The sequence below is a fragment of the Ixodes scapularis genome, unplaced genomic scaffold (assembly GCF_016920785.2).
Source record: "Ixodes scapularis isolate PalLabHiFi unplaced genomic scaffold, ASM1692078v2 PGA_scaffold10__122_contigs__length_95168666, whole genome shotgun sequence".
Classification (NCBI taxonomy): domain Eukaryota; kingdom Metazoa; phylum Arthropoda; class Arachnida; order Ixodida; family Ixodidae; genus Ixodes; species Ixodes scapularis.
This window is the reverse complement of record NW_024609836.1, coordinates 6,400,103-6,417,100: the sequence shown is the minus strand read 5'-3', so window position 1 is coordinate 6,417,100 and position 16,998 is coordinate 6,400,103.

Below are 16,998 nucleotides of genomic sequence, written 5' to 3'. Positions count from 1 at the left end.
ATGTGCCGCTCAACTCCGTTTTGCTCGGACAGAGTGTGACCCCACTGACGGCAGATTCCTGGCCCTCGGCGCTTGACGTACAAATTATGCGACCGAAGCGCTCAAGTTTTGCCGCTGACTACAGCGCCATTCCAGCCCCTGGTGGGATGCCCCAATCCGAGTGGCCCGTTGTGTTACGCCCCGCTTCGCCGCCGCCATAGGCGGTTGGGTATGCTAGTCAATAATATTAATTGCAATAAAGAAGTTATAAAGCCCGGCTAGGCACAAATCTTTTGTTGTTGATTGCAGTAACAACCTCCCACATTGTTGGAGACAGTCCTTACAACTCTACCGCTTCCCTGAAAAGCCTTACGAGCCTCACGCGGCGCCAAGCCTGGACCGCAGCAGTGCTGTGACAAAAGTAAGTTTCTCGGTCATTGGAGGGTCAGTTTTGCCAAATACTCCGGAAAAACAAAATAAAATTGGTGTAAAATAAAAACGAAAAAAAAACAGCATGAATACCGAACGAGCGAAGGTCAGTTGGCAGTGCCTGCGTGACGGAATATTTGATTTACGTGCGCGTCTGTCCGTTCCCTTGAGGTGTTTGACGGGGCCTCGATCGCGATGTTGGATTCCTTTGGCATGAGTATTAAAACTATAATCACTGACAGGATGAAAATGTCAGGGAGAAGCTTCAGTTACCCCGCCTCCAGCACCAGCTCCCAACCTTCGATAGGGCATCTATCTCGTGAGCCTTGAGCCTGTACGTCCCAGGCAGCACACCGTATTCGGCCAACATTGGATTTCAAGTGGCAAAGAGTGGCCCAAACAATGGCCCAACTGAGCCATATGTTTCCCAATATTGGAATCACATCGGACAATAATGAACTATAAAATCCGATGGTTTTCCAGTATTCGTGATACGTTGGGATAGGCTGGTCAAAATCGGGCTGTCAAAGCCAATAGAACGATCTCACTAAGCGTTCGGCGCATGCGTGACGCCGCCATAACTTTAGTTCACAGGAGGCAGACGGCCGTGCACGCGATGGATCCGTGCCTTCTCGTGCTCTATATGCGCAGAGCTCCAGCAAGATTGTCGCACGAGCAAAAAGACTAAAGTTCCCACGATGCATTGCGGCAGCGGTGGCGTAGCCAAACTGGCCGGTGTCATCGGTCTATTGCTTTCCAATATTGGACAAAAGCCGGCATAGGTTGTCCAATATTGGACTGTAGGAGCAACTGTTTTTTTTTATATTGGCTATACGCCGGCATAAGCTGTCCAATATTGGACTGTCAAAGCAAATAGCTTTTCAATAATGGACATACAGCGGCATAACCTGTACAATATTGGACTGTCAAAGCCCAATGGCTTTTCGATATTGAATATACGCTGGCTTAAGAGGGAGCACTCCTCGATTTTCATCTCCGATAGGAACTTTTCAAGAATCCAGATGGCGCGCGCGTCGAAGGCGTGAAAAGGCGCTCTCCCTCCGAGGCGAATGAGTGCGTAACGTATCTGGGTCTAGCAGCGAAATGAGAGCTCGTGTCCCTTAAAACTCCTCGGGAAAGAACGTAAACCACATTTTGGTTCGTTACAGTTGCAATTCCTTCAGTGTAGTCGAAACGCAACCAAAACGCCGCTACTGACAGCCTTCACAGTGCTTCCGTGCCCCGAGAAATTCGCGGACGGCGCTTCACGTCTCCTTCGGTAGGGTGACGTAAATGACACGTGATGACGTCGCATTCGATGCTCGCAGCGGATTCGCGGGTTTGTGAGGCTCGTGCCGAGTCGCCCACGGCAGCGGCGGTGGCGGGCCACGGCTGCCGCGGCCGGCAGTCGCCCCGAGGGGCTAGAGGGGTGTGGAGTGCCGCGTGCGGTAGGTAAATGTTCGCGGGGAGTGACTTCTCCGGAGGATTCGGAGAACTCTGAACGCCGATATGTTGTCCGTCCGGCGGTGACGGCTGTTCGCGCACGACCGCTCTGTTGTGGTCGTTATTGGTTTAGAGGGCCTAGACTTTTCAGTCGCGATATGTCAGTCGGCTGGCCTTTCCGAAGAAAACCGAAATCAAGAGGTAAGAACTTTTTTTATGACGTCCCCATTCAGTTATGATTTCTGTCGCAAGTGATGTACATTTTCCCTTTATCAGATAGGTGCGATTGCCACGATCGATTGAGAATCACTTTGTGTACTTCAGGTTGGTGCGAACCACACACTGAATAAACGTATAGCTTCTATTGTAAACAGATTGCTTCCAGATTCGGATCTGTTCGAGGGACGAAGTACGTCGCTAGTTTGAAATTTTCATGAAAGCTCGCAACTGTTACTTGGTGTCCTGCATTGAACATAATTATTGACTCTGCTTTTAACCAATCTGCTGTTTATACGTTCTAGCGCAAGACTTGGTCGGCTCGCCAAACAGTCTTATCGACTCCAGTTTGTGACCGCCTCCAGTGCTTCAACTTGGGCGGACCCGTGCCTGAAGACTGCGCTAATCTGCAATCAAGGGACATGATGTTATCATTCTATGCGCAGGCCTTTGGAACATTAACTCGTCATCGTCTTCACTGTGTTGGGGTTGTGGAGGAAGAACGAAGTCCCGCTACAGTATTCTGAGCGAGGAAAGCAACAACATGCTTTCTTTCAATTGAGAACGTTTCCACTTGCGTCTATTTTCCAAATTTAGACGAATTCATAATTGCAATATTAAAATGCGACCACGCAATGTGAATAAAATCTCCTGGGTGCTTGTTTTGCACTTGACTGACCACCAGTTTTCGTTTCTACATTTCTTGTCGTGTTTCAATAGTCGTTCCTAAGTTTGGTTACTTCTCCTCCACTACTAAAATCCCTCTTTTGTACTCGAAAAAGTAAATCTACAAAAATATGTTACGTGAAGGGTCCGATTTTCCTCTACCCACTAAAAGAAAGCATTAAAATGTGATGTTACAAGCGTATTCTACATATATAAAACGTAAAGAGGCCACCTAGCTTACTGATCTTTGTGCGTCAAATATACATGCAGTTCTGTTATGTTATGCCGCGGCAGTTTTCTCTAGGACGACTCTGTCTTCAGATAAGAACGGCCGACCGTGTCCGGTGACAGTTTTTAATTTGGACCAGAAAAATGCATCTTGCTGCCTCAATGCCCAGAAAAACGGAACCGGTCTTTGTTTTAGGAAAAAAAAAAAACAACAAAGTTACCTTCAAGAAAACAAGTCAGAAACACCTGCTCAATCTGAAGCGTTGTCTGTGGATTTAGCAAAATTGGCATTTCAGGTAGCTCTCCCCGAAAATGTGTTGTGGCTGCTGGCCCGTATCGGGATGGTTGACCCAAATTATTTATCACTACGTATCGACGTCGTTATTTTGAAATAAAAAATCGCGCAGACGACGGCACATTGAGCAATACTGCCAAAGTTTTAACTTTTTTTTTTGTCCGCATTTATTCAAGCCCGTTTTCAAACTTTGCCAGCGTGTTGTCCTCTATTTGGCTATAAATATTGTTGTCCTGATTAGCAGGAAAAGTTGACGAGAAACGCTCAAATCGAGGCATTTTACTAAATATGCATACTTTTGAAAATCAATTAAAAAAATGCTATCTTCGATATTTTAACTCTTCCAAAATAACGCCAATAGTATCTATGAGCATGATGTGCAAAAATATTATTGCATTGTTTCTGTGTCTTATACATACCCGTAGTTGACAAGTTCATAATTTTTACAGCCCGTAAGAGTGCTCCGGGGTGGTCAGATTGGCAGCGCAGGGGTGGGCGATAGTTTCTAAGTGATAATGTTTAGCAAGTTATTTTTTCTTCGTACAAGATTTTAAAAAAAAGTACGCATGAGCCGGAGCAATCGAGAGACGCTAGCCTGTCGCACGCTTCGCAGGGTACGTTTTCGGTAGTCGGCGTGTAGCGTCTCTGTGTACGCCAAGCAAAGGAATCAACAGAAGTGGTTCCGATAGCAGATGTTTATCTCAGCGTGTAAGAGAATGGGGCTGCCGAGAACAATGATCTTCGGCACGTAATCACAAAAGAAATATTATTGTGCTACAATAAATAGGGCGTGGACGGGAAGGAATACACGAAGTTTCGGGCGGACTCCCATCTTCGTGTAAGAAACAAAAAATCGGTGAGTAACAAATGTATAGCCCCCTTTTCTTGTGAGGTATACGACCCTTTCGTTGTTTCTCCCCGTGTTTCGTATCTATCACTTGAAGAAGGACGTTCGCCCGAAACGTCGTATTTTCCCTCTCGTCCACGTTTTAGGCAGTGTAGCTGCATCTTTCGTGTTTTTGATTAATTGGTCACCCGGAGGATCACGTCACAAAAATGGGTGCGTTGATTGAAGGAAAAGGAGGGGAGGCGAAACCATTAGAGGGCACAACCTCTTCGGTTGCCATATATTATTAGAGAAGATATTCACATGCGACGTCATGCATAGTGACAACCAAAAAAAGGGACTTGTAGCTGCGCTCCAATCAGTGATGACACCAGCCACGATTCCGCCCGCGCATACTACGGCCTTGGGAACATTCACGAGTGGCTTGAGGACGTTGCTCCTTTCTACGCACATTTTATGTGGGTCAGTGACGGCGGAGCAAGCTACTTCAGGAATAGGCACCAACTTCATGAGCTCGCTAAGACCGAGTACCTGTCGGCCAAGTGGCTAGTTTCCGCTACTGGGAGGCAAGAACGCCTGCGATGGGATTGGGGGCCTCGTCAAGCACCATGATGCAACTGTTTACAACCTTCGAGGGCCGGCTACATCAGATATGAAATGTGCGTCAGATATGGTGGACGTCCTCAGCACCAAGTTACCCAACGTGGCATTGATTAGCAAGGGCTGACTTTTAGGAGTTCAGTTGAAATGAAAACGACAGCCTGGGATTCCCTCCATCCCGTGCCTGGAATTCAATCCTGGCACTGTTGACAGTGTATACATGCGTCAACTCACTGCGACACGAATTGCTCGTAGCACGAACGATAGCGTCTACAAACAAGCCACTCGGTCAATAAAGGCTCGATTCCACCCATGCCTGCTGGCAGGCTAGTGCGAAGCGGCTACAATGAGTCTAAGACAAAAATGTGATGAAAAGGGAGCATAAAAAGTCTCAAACAAACGAACTGTCCAGCTCGCTTGCACCTTTGCATTTAATTGCATTATAAACAAACAAAATCTTTCTTCCTCTTTTTTTTTTTTTTTGCGGTGTGCGGCCCACCATGGCCGAGGCTCTATTGCCGCGCGAAGGTGCCCCCGTTGTACGGCGCCCTATCCTCAATATCGTGCTAGAGCCCTATATCGTGTTACCTAAACGCCTGTTATCGGAGCCGCACCGATAACATTGCCCGCTATAGAAAACGGGTCCTGCGAAGCGTGCGACAGGCTAGCGTCTCGCGATTGCTCCAGCTTCTGTGCATTTTTGTGACTCTTGTACTAATAATAAGGACAAAAAAAGACGTATCAAGAATCATCACTTCAAAAGTACCCTCCACCTCTGTGCTGTCAATCTGACCACCCGGGAGAAGTTTTACGCTGTGTAAAAATAATGAAATTGTCAAATAGGCGTACGCACAGGCCTCATTCATGGCAACCGCGGTAGCCTCCATTTGGCCAGATATTCTTGCTTTGTAACTTTAAAGACACACAAATAATGCAACATGTTTTTGCACATCCTGTTAGTACATATCACTGGCGCTAACTTGGAAGAGTTTGAAAAAATCGAAGACGGTTTTTCTTTTTAAATTGATTTTCAAAATTATGCACATTTACGAAAATGCCTTTATTTGAGCGTTTTTCGTGAACTTTTCCCGCTAACAAGGACAACAATATTTGTCACGAAGATTAGCCAAATAGAGGACAACACGCTGACAAAGTTTGAAAATCCTGGCTTGAATAAATGCGGAGAAAAAAAGATAAAACTTAAGCTGTACGGCTCATTGTGCAGTCGTCTGTGCGATTTTTTATTTAAAAATAACGACGTCGATACTTCGTGATAAATAATTTGGGTCAATCATTCCCATACTTACTTTGTCGGTAAATATTTCTGGGCCAGTAGTCACAACACATGTTGGGGGAAAGTTGCTTTAAATGCCAATGTTGCGAAATCCGCAAACAACGCTTCAGATTGACCAGGTCTTTCTGACTTTTTTTTCTTGGAGGCAACACCCCCCCCCCCCCCCCCCCCCAAGAAAAAAAAAAAGAAAACAACAACGACCGGTTCCGTTTTCCTGGGCATTGTGGCAGCAAGATGCATTTTTCTAGTCAGAATTGAAAATGGTCACCGGATATGGTCGACCGTTCTTATCTGAAACACCAGATGCACCTTCCGAATTGTGCAAAGTATATCGAAGCGCATAGATTAAACAAAATAAATAATGTCTTCGTTGTTTGCTATAAATGTTCACGAGGCCTATTATTATTTGCTCTATTGGTTTTTTTTTTTTTAATATGTAGCAATGATTTCGAAGAAAGTGTGATTTTGTTTTGGTTGGTGAATGTCATTTGTGCTGACATACATGATGATAAGCTACGATATTGAACTGCGGAAATGAAAAAACAATTCTTCTTATTGCACAAAAACTCCCCTCGCGAGATTATGAATTTCCCGAACAAATTACACATGGGGAATTAAATCCCCATGTATCGATTTAAGTTACCTGTAAACAAACAAGTTTTTTTTTTTTTTTTTTAGCACGACATATTTCTATCTAATTTTCCGGCATTTATACGTTCGGCATTAGTCATTTGATTACTTGGTGTTTTGAAGTTCACGCCTCTGTATTGTTCCAAACTAACATCCGCAAGGTAGCTCTTAAAGTAAAAAAAAAGTAGCAAAACACACCTAAAATGCCTTCCGAAGTCATTATCTTGTGTAAGTACTAGGACGTTTTGTGAATTTTGGGGGTAAACCTAGGGAGATACAGGTTATCAGTTTGACATAATGTCAGTGTTAGTGTTATCCGATTACCTCATCTTGCGAGACGTTTGCTTTTAGAATCTCAATAATTGGCATACTTTTCTAGCAACACACGCAGCACACGCACACCTCAAAAAAGCAAGGGCAAATGTAAAAAAAAAAAAAAAAAAGAAAAAACGCGGCACGTGTTATCTGCGCTGTGTCGCCGGTTGGCGAAGACAAAACGCCAACAGTCCAAATGGACTCAGATGTGCGCATTTCGATGCCGCTCTTACCTCCGCGGATTCCCGTTTTGTCCCGGAGGCATGCAGTTTAGAAAAGCTCCTTTTAGGGAACGCCGTTTTATCGATATCAGTTTATCCAATCGCAGTTTAGAGAAAATGACGGCAGCCGGGGTGCCGTTTCCGATATCCCCCTGGTTCATTAGCCTAGATTGCCGAACCCTTGGCGGTGAACTATTGGTAGCGCACGCTCAAGCTTGAGGTTATAATAAATTTTCCCCCAGCGACAGTGAGGGGCGACCGCGCCAAGCGCGGTCTGATTGGAAGCCTAGCTTGTAGTGGTGCAAAACTATCGATAGTACTATCGATAGTATCGATAGTCGCCAGAAATCTGACTATCGATAGTAAAAAAAAAAAAAACTACCGATAGTACTATCGATAGTCGACTATCGAAAAACTATCGATAGTCGACTATCGAAAATCTATGGATACACAACGATCGGAAAATCGTTGTTAAGCGACTACCAGAAAACCATCGATAGTCGACAATCGTAAACCTATCGATAGTACTGTCGACAGTTTACTATCGATAGCTATGCGACATTAGTAGTGTGCGTCGCTCCCTCGTCTCTTTTTCTCGCTTTATTTATTTATTTTTCAAATGGGACACCAACTAGCCCAAGCAATTACCGTCTCAACTTCGGTTCAGCTTTCAGTGATGACGAAGACGGGAGTTTGGGCGAAGAGAGGAGGAAGGGGAAGCGAGCGGCGGTGCGGCAACTGTGTTCGCTCTAGTAGTGCAAAACTATCGATAGTATTATCGATAGTCACCAGAAAACTGAGTATCGATAGTAAAAAAGGAATCGATAGTACTATCGAAAAACTCTCGATAGTTGACTGTCGAAAAACTATCGAGAGTACTATCGACAGTCGACTATAGAAAAACTATCGATAGTACTACCGATAGTCTACTATCGATAGTTCTGCGACACTATCGATAGTTTTGGAAAAACTATCGATAGTATCGATAGTCAATTTATCGATAGTTTTGCATTACTACTAGCTTGCCGCCGCCTAGAAACAGCAGTTCTCAAACGGAGGCCTCGATAAAACGTGCACCTCTCGCTAAACCGTGCTTCGATAAACCGTACCCCTTTCGCTAAGATGAGCCTTGATATAACGGCGTTCGATCAGCCGTAGTAAAGACGCTTTGTCGCTGTTAGTACAAAACATACCGCTTTCGCGTAGCAAAATATTTTATTTCACTTTCTTTTTCTGTCAACTGGTTAACTTGATCGGTTCATTGAGTGTGAAGTCTTGCGAGTCTGTAAGTTGCCAAGCCCATTCATTTGCGGGTGCAAATGCCGCCGCCGCGATCGGCAGGTTACGCGAATTTGGTTTCGCCTGCCTCCCCTCCAACTTGGGGTGAACTCGTCCGTCCGGGGCCGCTCTTCGACAGAGACGTCTGCGCTCAAGTTCAACCAGTTCAACTTCAAAGCCTCCTTCCTCCTTTTTCTCGGTTGGAGACGCGCGCGTCTGTCTCCTTTTGTTTCCCTTCACTTTCAGTGCCCGCAAAGTCCGTCTGGACGGAGCTGGCGGCACCGGGCAGCGTTGGGCCGCGTGCACAAAGTAAAAACAAAAGGAAAGACCTCGCGCGGAGTTTACACGGGTTCTGGCTCTTTCGTTTGTTTTGGGTTAGTTTTTGTTTGGTGTTAGTTTTCACGGTGGCACTCTGCAGCATTGTTGAATGCTAGATGTCAAAACAAGTAAAACACGTACAAATAAGCGCTCCGCCGCAATTTTCTTCTCCGGTGAAGACCATCTGCACGTTCCGTAAAAATGACTTTAGGAGCTACTTTTCGGTAGTCTATAGTGGCCTGCACTTCAAACACGGACTGCATGTTTGAGGCAAAAATAAGTCTAGCTAGCCGTTTCTCACTCAGCCGATCCTGGGTCTTTATTCAGTTCCTTGTGTGCGCTTGTGGTGTATTGCTTTCAAAAAACGTGCTCTAGCGTTCGACCTTGGTATACAAAGAAGTGAGATTTAGAAGATTTCACTGAGGTCCGTACGAAGATGAAAGGCGCAATCTTCGGGAGCAGCCCAGTGAAATGGCTTTGCCGCGCTTTTTAGATGAGTGCATACAAGTGTGCAGCTTTAGCTTCTCGGGAGCGACGGTACAGGCTCTCAAGGAGAACATTGACGGGTTGCCTCTCAAAAAGTTCGATTTTGCGGTAGTCTACGTAGGGTCCATATCAGAAGAGCGAATGACATTTTAGCGAACGGAGACATTTGAGCGAATGGTCGTTTTAGCGAATAACGGGGGCGCGCGTGAAGCCATCCGTCGCGCTGCGCTTTACGCCGCTTCGCGGCGACAGTCTACGGCAACTCACTACAAAAATATGAACTCACTTGGCCCACCCGAAAACGCCGCTTCGCGGCGTCCGACTATTCGCTAAAGTGTCGTTCGATGAAACGTGGGTGTTCGCTAAAACGTCATTCGATGAAGTGAGTGCCTCCCGTCTACGTAGGCGGAAACAACCTGCAAAATGGCGACAGGGGGTCAGCCTTGGTCAAAGAAGAAGAGCTTACAACACCCCAGCATGGTTGTAAGCTATGGAGAAGAATGTGCTGATTTTCGGAGAAGTGTGGTTTAGGGAAGCTCGTTTTAGCGAAGCTCGTTTTAGCGAACACCGTTTTCGCGACAACAGCAGATCGGATCGCCGTTTAGAGAAAATGGTGACCGCCCGCATGCTAACCAACCTTTGGCGATCCACGCTCGAACTTATATTAAATTTTTACCGAGCGATAGCGAGGGGTGCGCGCACGAAGCGCGGTCTGTTTGGAAGCCTAGCTTGCCGCCGCCTACAAGCAGCATTTCTCAAACGGAGGCCTCGATAAAATGTATCCATTTTCGCTAAACCGTGCTTCGATATACCGCACCCCTTTCGTTGAAACGAACGTGGATAAAACCGCGTTCGATAAGCGTAATAAACCCGTCTTTTTTTTTCTTTTTGACACCTTCAATAGTCGTTTGAAGCAAACATCAAAGTTTGTTGTGCAACACGAAAATCATGCAACTATCTCAAGGTCTTGTTATTTTAGTTTTATACTACATCCCAAAGAAAAACATGACGTATCTACATCTTTTGGCGAAATTTTATATTTTCGTGTTCTTTCTACCGAGAAATGCTATCACATATTTTCCGATGATTCAATAAGTGTGCGCGTTTTTGCAAAGCACAGCTAGCATCTGGACTTTGCTTTTCGGGACCTGCTCAGGCAAAGAATACATTTTGTGTTCTGTTACAAGCTCATACCGCAACTCCGAAAGAAAGCAGTTGAGCCCGAAGTACGGTTATTCAACAAGGCACTGCCACGTGCAATAGAGTGCACAAAGGAGCGGAACTTGGTCGTCTTGAATGTGGACGTAAGTTTGTATCTTTCTGAGTTGCCCTTTCCCATAAAATCGCTCGTCTCTTGCAAATGCAAGGTCCTTAGATGTTCTAAGCAGCTAATTAGAAGAGGACAACTATCATATGGCATACTAACTCTATCATATGACCTACCATAACACTATTGAGAGGAGTTTACGCGTAATTTTGTTCAGTCTAACGAAATTACTCCTACTTTTTGACGCTTTACATTCTAGAGCATCGCGGCATTGATTTTCGCAAATGATAAAGTACATTTGCATGAGCCAGGAGAGGCAGGAAAAATATTTTGATAATCTTAATGACTTATTTGGGTCCTCAACATTCGTATTATTACAGCGCTGAAAATAAAAGCCACGAACACAAGAACTTTCGTTCTGCCTCGGACAGCGCGCACCTCGATAGAAATTTAATGGGACCCGGAATAGGGGTAGCCACCCATCGTTCTCCCTTTCTATTTTTTCCTTTATTAGACTTAATACAGATGTTTTTTAACAACAGCAACAAACAAGTATGTTATGCCGGTCTACCTGCCGGCTACCATGAACGTGTCCTCTCCTCACTCGCTTATCCCCCAATGTACTGCCTTTTATTTCGCCTATTGTAGGGACAAAGGCTGGCGCGTGCGCTAAAACCGGAAGCCGTGACTAATTTGCTTCCACGCGGTTTAAAGTTGCGTTGCAGCAATTTTAAGTTCGAATTTCGGGCACTTTGCACAACCATACTGACACAAGTGTCACGCAAGTATCTCATGCGCAACGCCATGAGCTACAAGTTTAATCGTCGCTGCGTAATTACGTGACCCCACGCAACAAGGTCACGTGATCATGTGACCACCATAGGCGCGCTATTCGCAGTTTGGTCACGTGGTGGGCGGGATCCAACTGACCATGTTCACATGACCCCCACGGGACATGGTCACGTGGTCATGTGACCACCAAAGGTGCGTTTTTTGCAGCGTGGTCACGTGGTGCACAGGACCCCACGGACAATGGCCCACCGATCACTTATTAGAGCACGACGAGCACGAATACGCAAGGTCTGTGGAGGGTTGCCACACGCTTTCCGCCCATAATGAACTTCAAGTATTCATTCAGAACAGTATTCGGTGAAAGTAGCGAAATCGTTGCATGGCACCTCTAATGAAACAGCATTAACCATGATCATAATAAGCCGTTCAATCTTGCGGTACTCTGAGTTGAATAGGCCTGCTCTGTCCAAATACATCCACTACATGTCTCTTCCTTTTCAGCACAAATTTCTCGACCCAGGGCCGGCCTTAGAGCAGCAAGCGCCCTGGGCAAACTGCAGCCGTGGCGCCCCCCCCCCCCCCCTCCTTACACAAACGTATACTATTCTCGCACCAAACATCATGTTGTAAGCAAACATGCCACAGTGACAAAGCGCGAATGGTCGCGATTTTGTCGTTGTCAGTCGAAAACCGCGTCCTAAAAACGAACGACGTTCGCGAGCATTGAGAGCTTTGTCGGCAGCGTGTTCAAAGTTCAAGAATCATTTATTTCTTAGATTAACCAAACTTCAGCTGTGGGTCTCCCATAGCAAGCTAACGTCTAATGAACAGAGAAAACAAAAGCACAAGTTAACCATGTCAAATGCCGTAGAAGGCAACCTTCCGAGCCTTCAACAACGCAAATTGGGCTACGTCTTGCGACATATCCAGGCTAGACGCTATCTTGTTTTCAATGGACGAAATTGCCAATGACGATATCCTGTCATCTGCCATGGTTGATCTTAGGTATGTCTTAATAAGCTTTAATTTTAGAAACTCCTCTCAGCGGTGGCCATTGACAATGGCAAAGGGAGGAGGATCCTCAATGACACCCACGTATGAGGGAATTTGTCACATAGATGGTTGTCCAGAATGAACTGGAGGACGTCCTGGCGAGCACTGCATCCAGTGGGCAGCAGGCTACATAGTTAGATCAGCTCCTCGCAGAGATATGTGAGGTCGATGTCTGCACTTTCTAGGTGTCTCAGACTCTCAGTGCATGGTCAAGGCATTGGCAAAGTTTAAGAAGTTCCGCTTTGTCGGGTAGTCGGGTGAGGCCGTAAAGGAACCCCCAGAAGCTCACGTGCTGCTCCATCCGCGTGAAGCGTTCTTCAATCGACATCTCACGGTGTCAATCATCTCGTAGAAGAGCTCTCGCTTGAATTTTGTCTCGACATCATCAACCTCGTCCTGGCACTCATAACAGAACTGGCGCTTTTTCCGCAGCAGTCGAGGGGCCGGTTTCATCGCACTGTCAATACCATAGAGATCATATACTAACTCTAGAGGAAAAGGTCCACCATTTTCCCATACATTCTGGCTGCCGCAAGCGGCGGACCATGCAGGCAGACCCTCGGGGTCCCAAACATGGTTGCATCATCAGAGCAGTTTCGTGAACTTCAACAATCCACGAACTTACCGGTGGAAAGATACTCGCGTTCCTTTCGAAGGTTTCTTTTTGCATAGCGCGCAGATGTACGGCCTCGCGTTAACGCTAAACTAAACCATATACCCGGCTTCGCCGGTGGGGCGCGGCTGGGCGCGGTTGAGGAATACGAAACTGCGCAACCACCAGATTTCCGAGATTTCGACAGAAGGGAAGTTAATGCAGCGTAATGACTTTATTGCTTCTTATAAGCGTTAGAATAGCTCAGAATTTAGTTTACAACGTTAAATTATCACTGTTTGTATTGCTGAGAGTTTACACTCTTCGCGTTTACCGCGTTTACCATGGCAACGTTGCTTTCTTTCTCTCGTGTTCTGTCGCTCTCTTTCGCGATCGTTCACTCGGGACCCCGGGTGTCGGCGCACGGGATTTGCCACTCCTCCTCACCCACCTTTACCCCCCTGGTCAATACCCATGCTCTCGGGAAGACCGTTCGCAGTTGCCAGCTGCAGTTTCGTACCCGACATCGCGATAATTGATGCAATCGCTGCATCCTTTCATCAGCTGGGTGGTTGCTACGATGTCCTTCGTTTTGCATTGCATGTTCTCGCTTACAACATTAACTTGTAAAAAGAATGTCGTACCACACAACAATGTAAACGAGAAACTGAACTGCAAGAGTTGGAGCTTCATGTCGGACACCAGGTTTGCCTGCTGTGATGCGGCCATTCTCGCGCAACATTATAAATTTATATGTTTTTCGCGGTTTTCGGGATTTTTGTGGCGAGTTTCTGAATTTTGAGTTGGCAACACTGATCGGCATTGGAAGTCCGTAGCCGTCGCTGGTCGCTTACACACAAAAAAAGAAAAAGCTGCGGATCCAAAGTTCATTACACATATCATTTTCAGTTAGGTTGAAGCCTCTGGGCACAGAGACTCACCGGATGCTGAGGGGGCACTGGTTCGTTCAGCTTACTGCTAGAGACTCCACAGCCAGCGTTGCCCAAAGCGCAGCTCGAATGTCGGGAGGAATCGGGTTCATTTTACCCCCGGTCAGACCTACTGAGTGAAGTCATTCTTCGGCTCAGAATAACTTGGCAAAGGGTGAAGCCTACGTTTTCTGCGAGCCAATCAGAGACTCTGAGCGAAGCACGTGATAACTAAGAGCAAAACTCCGTTCAGTAGTATTCCTCCACGTGACTCGCTCCGACACACTGATTTGCCCGCCGATGGGTTTGGCGCCACCGTTTAGTAAGTTGCGCTAAGAGTGCGGCACGCTGGCTCCATCGCTTTTTGCCAGTCAGGTTTTGCTCCGCTCGTAATTCGAGAGCTGTGCGGAGGTGATCGCTTGCCTAGTCGTTCATGACTCATTCAATGGCGCTTTGAATCCCACGGGGAAGAGGTTCTCTATAGTAAAACAACATCCGCAGGCGGCTGCGGGTTGACGGACGCCAATTATAACAAGAACTTAGTCGTTGGTTTTGCGGCCGAAATGCCAAACGGGAATGCGGTCGTTTTTTTGTTTTTGATTTTATCCCCTCGGAGGTTTGAGCCCTGCATGACCTGGCGGCCCTTTCGGCGCCCCCCTATGAATGGCGCCCGGTGCAACTGCATAGGTCGCCCACTCCAAATGCCGGCCCTGCCTCGACCGAGAGAAAAAAGACGAAAAAAGGCCTGCTGGCGGCGGACAAGTATCACGTATCGGGTGGCCCCGGTACAGCGACCTTGGCTGGTATCCTGGTGGGCGCCGTGAACGTCGCTTTTGGGCTATGGGTGACGAAGCGGCCTGGCGTTGTTTGACGCCCACGGATTCACAGTTGCAAAAGTTATGAGGCTAAAGGCCACACGACTGGAGTTTGCCAAAATTTCCGAAAATGAAAATGCAGGCCTCAGTGAAGTCTGCTGGCTGGTCGAGATTTTTAATTTTTAAGTATTGTTCAGGTTCTTTTTATATTTTTCCGGCACACGCAATCACAAATATTCGCCACTCGCTACCTTTTTTCTTTCCTCGCACAACTTCCTGCGCGTCTACTTTTCCTAGAGTAGAGGATCAATCTCTGTAATCTGCGGGGGAAGCTCGGCGAATCGCGAATCCGAATTATTGTTTCGCTCTAAAAACGATGTCTTTATGACGGACAGACAACAGCCGTGTCATGCCTCTGAGTGTCCCCTCGGCAACTATTTTTCGGTCTAGACACATCAATGGCTTCGCCATTCGCCGAGCATTCTCCGTAGCTTACAGAACTGGCTCTCGAATTGCTTTGGGGAAACACAGACACACGGGAACTTTTCTTACCGAGGTATACATTTTGAACCGGTGTCGCCCACTGTTTATTCGTTTTACCTTTATTTTTAAAATATTGAAAAGTGTCAACCAGTGCGTTTCCTGAACAGTTGTGTACCAGTTTTCTGTATATGTACATACGCGTGTCAGTAAAGATATATGTAAATATTTCGTAATTATACTGCGTATTTTATGGTATGTTGAACAAGAGGGCGGGTAAACCACCTTTCTCCTGTGTTGCCAGCAATATGACGGCAGGAGGTTCGCTTGAAACAAGCAAATAGCAAGGCTTGTACGTATTTCAAATACTCTACTCAAGATACTGTAATTAAAATGCTTTTGTCGGTATTTTGGTATCTTGAAGATACATTCGATTGGGAGTAATTAGCACTCTATCTTAATTACATTGCTTAGTATCTTCTACTCAGTATCTCAAATACCTTTTCCGGCGTACGAAGAAGTTTGTCCCCAAAGGGGAAGTACTAAGACTAAATGTTCTTTCTTTCTCCTTTGCACGTGTCTAGGGGGACAAATGAGGTGTACACTAGGAGGTCATCGAACGATATGCGTTTCAGCTAAGTTAATATAATCAAGATGCCCCCATTTTTTTATTTAGTTGTTATAACTTCAGCTCGTCGCGCGCTTATAAAGTATCTTACAAAGTAATTCAATTATTTCTCAAAGTATTTGCACTTTACTCAAAATAGTTTGGCGCAAAAGTAACTTGAATACTACTCTAAATACTTTCTCACTTGGGTATTTAGTATCTTGTCTTAGATACTTTTGTCGAGTATCTTGAACAACACTGCAAATCGCTGACACCTGCACCATTTGAAGTATAGATAAAATAATCGGTTCAGATCGCCTAGACGCTGCAAACGAAAACCGCCTTGGTGTCGAAGCGCGAGGCAGTTGATCGGATTTGGTCGGACACAGTGGGTCTAACGAATAATGGCAAGTGGGTTCCTAGCGGGTTCCGGGAGGGTTGATGAGGTGATGATTTCAGCAATCCACCAGCCGGATTTTGGTGCCACACGAATCATGACATGATAGTCAGCTCTATGTACGCAAAATCATTAAAACATCCACCAAGCAAAAAGCACAGCACATCTCATTCACATCCTTTAGTCTTATCGACGAGAAGAATTTAGCACTATGATTTCGTCTCGTCCTGCGATGGTCGTCAGCCGACGCCACGGCCCATTAGGTTCAATCGGGAGCCAGTTACGTAATGCATTACTTCGACGCGCGTATAAGAAAAGCACGCTAATGCACACGTGCCTATAACTGGTCTGTGATTGGACCTGGTGGGCCCTAACCTAGGTTGTAGATAGGGACTCTAACTTTCGGACAAATGCTATAAACTCCGTGAAACACTCGCCGGTAAAACTATCGCGAATTCGGATTTATCCGAACAACTCCGAATTCGACGGCTGTCAGTTGCAAAATCTTGAGCGGTCTTCACCTTTTCCAGGGATCCGAGGACAGGTTTTGCAACCGTTTTTCTTTTTGTTTTCGTAACCGTCAAAAGAAGCGTCTTTCTCTGCACATATCCCTTTGTCATCCTCGTGGGCAACAGGAATTCAATAATCAGTCAGACTTTCGAAGTATCCGCACGGAAAAGGCAGGACTCTGCCAAGGAATACAGATATTTTGAAGTAACTGACAGAGACATTGTATTGCCTTTGAGGCTTTATCATACAACATAAAAGTTTAATGAAAGAAAAAAAAAAAAAGAACACCCGGTTTATAAATCAACTTCTGG